Raw genomic sequence first — 10,472 nt, 5'->3', positions numbered from 1 at the left:
ACTGATTACTTGCTGTGTTTATCCTGTCTTCAGATACTCGGTATTGGCTATGATAGTAGTATTCGACATGATAACAATTATTATTTGCTTTTTGCCCAAACAGCAGAGACACGTGGGCTTAATTGTGTGATTTAAAGAGTGATCTCTGTTATCACGAAGGATCCGGGGTAGCTGAGAATAAACGGGGTTAACCTCAGTTCACCAGTGTGTTTATTTGGAGCACAGAGGTTGTGCAGAAATGACGCTGACATAAATCAGTCTCATCCCCGGTTGCTCTTCCTTTCCCTCAGCTCCAGAGTCCAGTCCGCCTTTTTCGACTGTCCTGTCTGCTGGCAGGCGGCCAACCCAAGTGTGTGGAAATGACACCGCCAGGGCGGCAGAGATTTTCCTTCATTTCTCTCCTTCCCGATCGCAGACTGGCTGACATTGGCTAGAAAGTGGAGCAGCTCGTCAGGGACAATCAATGCGAATCGATCGAGCTTTGCGGTTGAGGCTCCAGAGCTGGAAAATATCGCGGCAGCTGAGGAGAGGGAGAGGGAGGGAGGGAGAGGAGAGGAGGGGGTATTCGACTAACTCTGCCCGTAGCCAGCCAACCTCCCTGCAAACAAATAACGCTACGGCTTTCATATACATGACACTCACTTCGTAAACACTGAAGTCAAAAAGCCGACACATGCGTAATTACGCACGGTCTTTGTGCTCTAAACTCGGTCACAATAAAGGTGTCCACCCACAGGCTAGTCCATATTCTGTGCGTGCGAAAACATTGACAATAAGGACTTTGTTGAAGTTTTTGCGCTTCTTTCCACAGTACTTGCCTCGTGATGAAATGACTCTGACGTGAATACTTCCGAAACACATTTCTCCGAGCAGGAAACATTTGAAATAAAATGCCAGGGAACGATTGGCTCCTTTAAAAAAAGAAAATCTGTTTAAAAGAGCGTCTCACTTTGCATTCTAACTCCTCATAAATTAAATTAAATCCCCTTCAAGAAGTGTTGGGTGACGTGTGCGTGTCTGTGTGTTATTTTGACATTAACAGCTTCTCCACTTCAGCAAAGAAATGTTAATGCAGCGGGGATTCACCCTAATGTGACTTGGGATTAATATAATTAAAGGCATCTTTAGTACATTCCGCTTTTAGTCACTTTCAAAACTACAATGGATCTACTGTGGACACCTGGAAGCGGCACTTAAACACCACATGTAATCATTTTGCCCAGTACTCACCAAATTAATTGGAGACACATTTCAACACACGTTTTCTGGTGACATGGGGATTCAAATATATATAAAATTATACAAATATATATTTACACAATATTGTTTACGTTCTGCCTTTTTACACCTCTTATTGCTTTTGAGTTTAGTCAATGAAAGATTATCCCCTCTTTTGAGCATGAACAATTCATCAAAGCAAGCAACATGGTTCAGATCGAGAACTCAAGGCTGTAGCTATGGTGGCAAAAAAAAAAAAAAAAAAATCCAGATCTGGGTGTCTATCTTCTCTGAGGCTGCCCAAAAATAAACTGAATATCCACTGTTCCACATGATCATGATTGCACTCACAGTGAATGAAAGTTGGCTTCAATAAACCTGCTTACACTTTGATTAAACACGTGATAGTTATACTGTAGCTACACTCGAGGAGTAGACATTAAATTAGAGAGAGGCCGTTGCTCTCTTCATAAATTATGGTGTTTGTGTATACAGCATTAATGACTTTTTACTCAGACATGTGTTTTTTATGACTAACAAAATGTAATGCAGATATAAATGTTAGATGAATATACATGTGAGCACGTGAACGTGTGGCTAATTAACTTTCCAGATAACTTAGCTATGATATGGTTCATAAATGTCCACATTTGCAGTTCCATTTTAAAACAACTGATTAGAGTTTCACTTTTCTACATTTTCTGCATTCAGGGTTTCAGACTATGTCACCGCTATTCTACATTCACGTAGGATAAAATGAAGCGACCGTGTTCTTTGACTCTTTTGTAGCAGACGTCCTTCCCTTTTAACCTTCTAAAGTCCTCTATTTGTGTCCGGAAAAGGCTGGAACGTTACACAACAGCCTGCAATCATACGTGCTTTTCCCGGGTTGAAAAGACGATCAAAGAGAGAAACCATGGCTTAGGAGAGTCATGCATGGATAGATGGGTAGGAGTGAGCAGCAAGCTGTGACTCTTGGACATGTTCTGGTGGGTGCACTGAACCCCGGAGGCTGCAGCCACACTCAGCCCTTTGTTGTTTTCACTCTGCACAGGGAGGCCGGGTACTTTCCTGAGCTGGGGTGGAGGATTAGCGTTGCATGGCCTCCATCTCCAGCTGCACACATGACCAGCGTTGTAGGAAAGCCCCCAGTGATGGCCCAGAAAGAGGTACGTAAGTGATGACGGGAGCAAGCAAAGCATGAACATTAGCTTTTTCCAATTACAAGCCCTGTAAACTGCCTAAATAATCATTGTAACACTCTTCGCACATGCCACTTATGGTATTTCTGAAAGACTGGCTTCGTGTCAAGTGTCTCTCCCATGTTACCATATACAAGTTTTTCTTTTTTCTCTCAGATATGGATTCTTTAACCTCTCACCTATATCCACATCAATACATGTAATCATGCCACCTAATAATCGCAGTTCACATTAGTCGTAAAAGCACACTTTTATGTCTCCATGGGACCCACTGGAAACAAAGCTCTCTCATACTGACTGGTCTTTGGTGCCAGGTGACGTCACTTAAAATACCACAGATCATCTGTCACCAGAACTAACCAGTTGTTAGAGCTCTTTCTTTTCCCTTGCCAGGAAGGGGAAATGCTTTGAATTATTGTTGTTTTTTTTCCAGTTGTTTGGTTTTTCTCACACATGCAAGCAGCTTTAAAATGTCACAGACTACTTTATCTATTTAGTAAAAACTCCTGTGTGTCAATTGCAGTCTGCCCCTTATCTCTATGCGCTAGCTTCAACAGGCCTGGAGTCCTATCAGAGACTCCAAGAAGTCACTACAGCCATGGTGACAAGCAGTTCTCGCTGCCAACTCTTCTTGTTGTTTATCAGTTACAAATGTTTAATTAGCGAGTCGCGGAGATGCACGTTGGCATATTTTGGGGGCTCGGAGAAAGACAGGTTGGTGGTTTCCCTCTTTCTTCTTGCTCCCGATCGTCGTCTTGAACTAAACTAAGTGCCTTCGGGCTCTGGCTCAAGAGCTGACGCACAAAACAACTCTTGAGCCAGAGCCTGTGGTGTCAACATACTCATGTAATTCATGGTTAAAAAAAAAAACCCTAGTGACTATTGGTCAGAGATTTTTTAAGGTACTCCTAAGGCATAATTAAACATTTTTATTTATAGTGGTACTGTGGTTTTAGGAAATGGAAGTGAGGAAGTTTAGCCAAATTCAAGGCTAGTTTTTGGAGCATTACATATGGATGACACAGCTTTTCTATCAGAAATAAAACAACATGTATATGTATGTATATATTTACATAAGTATTTCTTTAAACTATTTGGGATGACACTGAGAGAGACAGAGACAGGGGAATCAGCATTTTATTAAACTTGGGAATCAATAGTATTTATGAAGCAAGGGAAGTTTATGATCTGTATGAGTCACATGCAGCATGGCTTGTGATTCGATGAACTGTCTGTGTGGTGACATGACCAAAGATGCTTAAACTCCAGCAACATTTGTAGTACGCTGAAAACTTTATTGTACTTTTAGAATATATAATGTCTGAGATGTTGATAAATAGACCCCCTTTTGGTAATTCCCCCTTCTCCTCCCTGCATTTTGATAGTAGTGCCAGAAAGCCCTAGTGATGTGATTGCGAGAAAATGACTTAAGTAATGTGGGAGCTTACAGCTGGATAAACTCCAGGACATAATGCAGCTCCTTTCACTCTACCGTTTTCTCCTACTGTTGTGCCAGGACAGCACGCCAGTAAAAATAATATTTAGGTTCTGCACGTCCAAGGATATGTCATTACAAGACGTGTAATGTTTTTAGGCAGTAAATCGGGATTGGCATTAAGTTTCTGAAAAAATATTTTTCATTTTGGTGTTTTTTTTATTTGTTCGTTTTTTGTGTTTAAGTGAAGCAAAAACAGGAACATTGGCAGAAAACCGTCTCCACTCTGTTTTTTTCTGTCCTGGTAATAATGACAACTCCAAGGACATACCATGTGCAAATCCAACATGCAGTGGACCGACTTTTGAAAAAAAAATTCAGTTTCTAATGTGGTATGGATTTTGTGTGAAGTGTTTTCCTGTCCCACTGAATAGGCCTAAATCAGTCACACCTTGTGTGAGCCTGACAGCTGCAAAGGCTTTCTGCCTGATGAGCAACACTTGTTCCATTTCTAGAGATTTATTACTCATCCTGCCACTCATCACATGTTCTGCCTCATCTGTCAGCGAGGAAGTGCCTCTGTTGTCTTGACTGACAGTTTTAGGACAAAAAAGCATGACAAAATCACATCAACAACTGTTTAGCTTGTGCCACTAAATAAGCGGTGTCACTGCCTTCTCAAATTATCACGTCTCATAATGCAAAGCAGCAAATGCTGCCCCTCATGTAACAGTACCAGAGAACCAGCTGTTGCTGCTGCTGCTGCAGTTAAAATAAAGGTTAGAGCTCCATCTAGTGGTAAGTCTTCAAAGTGACGACTGTATAAGCAACCATAAAGTTTCACGTCTAAACCAAATAAAACTTGTCTTGGACAGAGATTGGCATCAACATCCATCCAGCTCAAAATGTTATGAATCAAAATGACATCTGTGAACTCTGTTTCTGTTTCTCCGTTTCACTTGAGATTTCTTTACCTCTCGTGTCCCATGACTTTCTTCCAGTTTGTTTGTTTCATACGATGTGAATCTTTCAAGTTCACCCTCAACCTTTACAGATAGAAATTCAGCAAAATACTTTTAAATATAAACAATAAAAAAAAAATACGTACACCATAATATAAAATATACACTTAACATAGCAGAAGATACATAATGCTGACACTGTCACCATGAATCATGGGACCAACAGATTATACAGCGGCTTGCAAAAGTATTCGGCCCCCTTGAACATTTTGTCACATTACAGCCACAAACATGAATCAATTTTATTGGAATTCCACGTGAAAGACCGACACAAAGTGGTGTACACGTGAGAAGTGGAACAAAAATCATACATGATTCCAAACATTTTTTACAAATAAGCAAAGCAATGCTATGAAAAGCACCACATATTTTCATGCTTTTTAAGGCTATATGTGGTCATAACAAGGTTAGTTACAGGTTGCAGTTAACCAAAACTAGTTTTAAAAAACATTTTAGTTAACTACAATAAAAAAACAAGACTTTTGAAATTACTTTAAACTACCTGAAACGATTTTGTAAACTTGGAAAACTACCTAAAATAAAATATACTACACCTAATAAAACAAGAACCACCTCAAGAGTGCCAAGTACCGCTGCCTGGGTAGGGTTTACATTTAACGGAATACTATTGTATTTTGTTTTCTTTGTTCTTTTTAAATGAACTTTGAGATGTTTGTAGTGCATTAGAAACAAATGCAAAGTGTGGGTTTTTCTTATTTGCTCTTTTGAAATTTATTTTAATATGCCTGACATAACTGGCAGAAATAAAATGTAAAAGCAAGGTCAGAGGTCAAAGCTGACATGATATATGATATGTGGCAATGTGATATTTAAAAAGCAGATATCCCAGTGTCACTAAATGTTGCCAATACAAACAAAGGTAGTAGAATTTTAACCATAATTTTAAAGATAAAAGATATTTTAGGAAAGTTTGACCTTATTTGAGCTTGAAGAAAAGGTCAGAGGTCCAAAGTAATGCATCATTATATCATTGATTATATGCCTATATGTTGTTAATTCAAACAATGGCAGTGAGAAACAAAGGTTTAAATAGCTCCGTATAGCATTATCCCTTTGACCTTCAGCTCAGTCTACTGACCTTGAAAGAGAGGTCAAATGCGACATGTTATTTGAAATCTTTATACTAATATATTTACCCTTTTTTTTTAAGTCATAAGGCTTTTTGTCACTTTTCAACCACTAAATCATTAAGTAGACCTTGAAGACCTTGGTGGATGCATACATTTCATGTTTACAGACAGAGTGACAGGCACACATGCAAACGCCACCAAAAACATAATCCATCTTAGAGGTAATAAAGCAAAAAATGTAGAGGAAACATCCTTAGGTTTAGTATTTGTTAATTTATTAAAACTAATCAAATCAGAACTTGACTGAAGAGGCGTTGATCTCTGTGTATATTGACACTTTAAATGCTTACAAGATTGTGAGTCAGCTGCTTTGAAAAAATTCTGTTTTCCTTTCTTTCTTTCTTTCTTTCTTTCTTTCTTTTTTACTTGTACTGATTTTTCTAAATACACTAACACTTAAAAAGCTAAAACTGGAACTGGAACTAAATTAAAATTAAACTGAAAACTAAAAGTCAAAAGTAAAACTGATTAGAAAAAACAAAACTAGAATCATAGTAATCCTGATATGAAGTAGTCTAATTTCTGCCAAAATTGTTCACAAGCCTCTTTGACTCATTGGAGTGTTTGGATTTGATTTCTAATTAGTTTGTGCAGTGTAGCCAAACAATAACATGAAAACGTATCACTTTCTTTGTGGACCTCACACATTATAATAATCTGTGAATTGTGGACTGTGAGCTGGATAAGCCAGGACTAACAACAGTCTATTAAATAGTACCATTATTATGGGAAGAAACCATAACTCAGAATCTAAAGAGAGACGACCCTCACTTTGTCACAGATTCACAAGACAGGACAAAATTCCAGATCAGGTGAACTGAAGAGAAAGTGGGTCTTTTATCTGACTGTTGCAAAAATCCAGAGAAGTACAAAGTCCAAAAAAGAAAAAGGTGAAACAAAACAGGAAACTAAAACAGGAGCAAAGAGAACGCTCATCTCTCATCTCCTCCACACATCACTCACTCACTTGGACACTAGAAGGGGGAATTATGTTAAAATGCTCTTCATAGACTACAGCTCTGCATTTAATACCATAATTCCCTCCACACTCACCACCAAGCTGGAGCATCTGGGACTCAGCTCATCTATGTGTCAGTGGATCTCCAACTTCCTAACTGGCAGACCACAGGCAGTAAGGATGGGCGGACATGTCTCAGCCTCCACCACTCTCAGCACTGGAGCCCCCCAGGGGTGTGTTCTGAGCCCCCTGCTGTACTCTTTGTACACATATGACTGTGTGGCCACTACCAGCTCCACCACCATCATCAAGTTTGCTGACGACACCGTCGTGGTGGGCCTGATCTCTGATAACAACGAGACGGCCTACGTGAAGGAGATTAGGAATCTGGAGAACTGGTGCCAGAGGAACAACCTCCTTCTAAACGTCAGTAAGACAAAGGAGCTGATAGTGGACTTCAGCACTAAGCAGAAGAGGAACTACCAGACCCCCGTCATCAACGAGTGCCCAGTGGAGAGAGTGGACAGCTTCAAATACCTCGGAGTTCACATCACGCAGGACCTGTCATGGTCCTGTCACATCAACACCGTGGTGAAAAAGGCCCGACAGCGTCTCTACCACCTCAGACGCTTGAGAGACTTCCAACTGCCCTCCAAGGTGCTCAGGAACTTTTACTCGTGCACCATAGAGAGCATCCTGGCGGGAAACATCTTAACCTGGTTCGGGAACAGCACCATGCAGGACAGACGAGCTCTACAGAGGGTTGTGCGGTCAGCTGAGCGCACCATCCGCTCCGAGCTCCCTGACCTGCACTCAATCTACAGCAGGCGGTGCTGGACTAAGGCCAGGAAGATCGTGAAGGACCTCAGCCATCCCAACAACAGACTGTTCTCTCTGTTGAGGTCAGGAAAGCGATTCCGCTCCCTGAAGACCAACACAGAGAGACTGAGGAGGAGCTTCTTCCCGCAGGCGATACGGTCTCTCAATCACACCACCACACAGTACTGACCCACACATATGGTTCTTACACACACACTGGACTTTCTGGACTTTGTTTTTGCACAACACTGGTCACTATATTCTTCATTTCCAGTTAATACTTGTACAGCTGCTGTTATTGTGTATATATTTATTTATATTTAGATTTCTTCATACATTCTTATATAGTTCTATATTGTGTATTGTGTATTTTGTTGTACAGTTATTTTATTTTCAACTTTAATTTATATATTTTATCTTATTCTTCCCAGTTAAATTTACCCTTCATTCTAATTTGTGTTGTACAGTTATTTCATTTTTAACCTTAATTTATATTTTATTCCTTCCTAGTTAAATTTACTCTTTTTAATTTTTCATATTTATTTCCTATCTTATTCATAGCCTTTTCCTTTTTTTGTTTTCTTTAGGTCACGAGCAGTTGTCCAAGCATTTCACTACATATCGTACTGTGTATGACTGTGTACGTGACAAATAAAATTTGAATTTGAATAAAATTTGAATTTGAATTTGAAAAGTGCAAACAGATACTCGGACAAAGACACAGATAAGATTATATGCACACAGAGCTGATGGCCCAGTGAGGCACGGGCTGGAAGAGGGCACAGGGGGTAAATATTTAAGACAGGGCAAACAACTCACACAGGAGAAACTATAATACAGGATGGAAACTATCAGAGATGTAGTAGAAAGACAGAGAAGGCACATAACGAGAAACCAAGGTGAACCAGGAAGAAACAGCACGGACTTCAACATCAACAATGAAATAAATCACTGAATTGGTCTCGTGTTTCAGAAAGCAGAGACCCAACACAATGGATTGAACTAAAGGAATAATCCTCATTCACTCAAGTGAAATCCTTCACTTGATTTCCTATAAAGAAAATAAGTAACATTTATTTTTAATCACACTATAGTGATCGTATAGCGTATGCTTGTTTGCACATTCCCTATCAGATTGCTTGCTGACAACTAAAGTAAAAATGATGCCCCTTTCCATCTTTGATTTGCTTTTTGTTTGTTTGGGGGTTGTTGTTGTTGTTGTTGTTGTTTTTGCTTTTTGCTATATTATCAGATTCATTGTGATACAATTTAGTATGTAATTTATAAATGCATTTATAAGTGTTTATTCTTGATTAATAAGCTTGTATATAATGTGCTCATGGTAACATTTCGAAAGTCTGAGTAGGTGATTAACAAACTATTTAGATCTACATTTATATACATATAATGATTAAGATATGAGATTTGTTTCTAAGCTCAGTGCATCTCTTTCTCTTAAACCCCTCTTACAAACTCGGACTCTGGTCCTACCTAGATTTCAGTAATGTGCAAACCTCCGGTGGCAATAAATGTTTGAGTGTTGTGTATCTCTCTGTGCTTTGGGTGAGTCGTTTTTCTGTTGTGGAGATAGCTGAGACTTGCTCGAGTCTTGGGGTACTTTCATTTTCATTTTTAAATACTGTAAAAGGCAAAAATACTCCTAACTTTAAATGAGGTCACACAAAAACACTTAACAACTAACTGCCTGAATTAACCATGAATTAAAATGTGAAATAAGTATTTATAAAACCTTTTTTAACTCACTCACAAACAATTAGTTGATCAATCAAGAACAAAAATATCTATATTTATAAATTACATGCATGCTAATGTACATGCTAATGTGCGCCATAAATGATGCACTTACCCGTGTTAAGTGTTACCAAACTAGAAAATTATTTTAACTCGATTTTTTTAAAAACTCTAACTGTTCTGGCTACAATTTGTGCAGAGTTAAATGTGGAACTAGACTAAATTGAGAGATTAGATGAAAATACAGAACCATTATATGTGTCATGGTTGACAGTATGAAGAGTGTGGTGATGTGGGGAAAGCAACAACACACTTGACCTTGCAGTCTGGTATTTTCATGTGAAGAGTTCATATTTATAGATTGATGATTTTTTTTTCTTAAAAACTGAACTACAATTCGTAATAAGGAAATGAGTCTGAGCATCAGACGACTAGTATTAAATATCATTCATTTTAAAGTGAGCAAATTGTAATCACCATACAACGCGTTAATTTACCTTCCCTGTGTCCAAACGTGATTATCTCATCATTAGGATCCACAGTTAACCATATTAAACATTTTCCTTGAAAGATCCGTGGACTAAGTTGCTACTTTGATTGCTTACTTTGCATAAAACCTGATGGTTTGTCGCCACCAAGTGAAAAGTCTCCGCCAACATACGCACCCGACTGCTGCTTTTGGCGCACACGTGTGCCCGCTGCGGGAATCAAACCGAGCCCGTCTGATTGTGATGAACGTCTAACACGTTTAAGCCGAGGTCCACGCGCTGTCATTATCAGGCGTACAAATTTCGAGAATACCGAAACATGGCGCGTAGTGCGTGCGTGGGGGCAACCCCGTCTCAGCCTCCATCTGATGGCAGCATCAGGCAGTCCCGTGAAACATTTGCGTGGGAGTTCCCTTCACCGCCATGT

The sequence above is a fragment of the Maylandia zebra genome, linkage group LG10 (assembly GCF_041146795.1).
Source record: "Maylandia zebra isolate NMK-2024a linkage group LG10, Mzebra_GT3a, whole genome shotgun sequence".
Lineage (NCBI taxonomy): Eukaryota > Metazoa > Chordata > Actinopteri > Cichliformes > Cichlidae > Maylandia > Maylandia zebra.
The sequence above is the reverse complement of the archived record's forward strand: the minus strand, read 5'-3'. Positions refer to the sequence as shown.